Raw genomic sequence first — 399 nt, forward strand, 5'->3', positions numbered from 1 at the left:
CATTCAGAAGTCTACTTCGAACATTTCTATCTTCAGATCGTCCATGCACATACAGATAAATATAGGAAGAACCGAGAGTGTAGGAAATAAGGAAACGAGAATGAAAGTGGAAAAATCCTTTGCCAAGTGACGCTCTGTAACTCCTTCTAAACACTTTCTTCTTTCAATTACTTTCAGCGTTGAAGTTACAAGGAAGTAATCTCTCTCGTTTGCGTTTATTACTCCGGCAAATGAGAGTTTAGGGAAAGAATTTCCTCGGTTTAATGTCCCCTTTTCATTGAGTCTTTGAGAAGGAGTGATGTCACCTTTGAACATTATTGATCCCTCACTTTTTTTTTTTAGGGAAAATGAGAGCCCTAATTCAGCAGTTTTTTTAATGTGTTCTGCCTCTTTTTTATG

This window comes from Penaeus monodon, chromosome 23 (genome assembly GCF_015228065.2).
Source record: "Penaeus monodon isolate SGIC_2016 chromosome 23, NSTDA_Pmon_1, whole genome shotgun sequence".
NCBI classification, from domain to species: Eukaryota; Metazoa; Arthropoda; class Malacostraca; order Decapoda; family Penaeidae; genus Penaeus; species Penaeus monodon.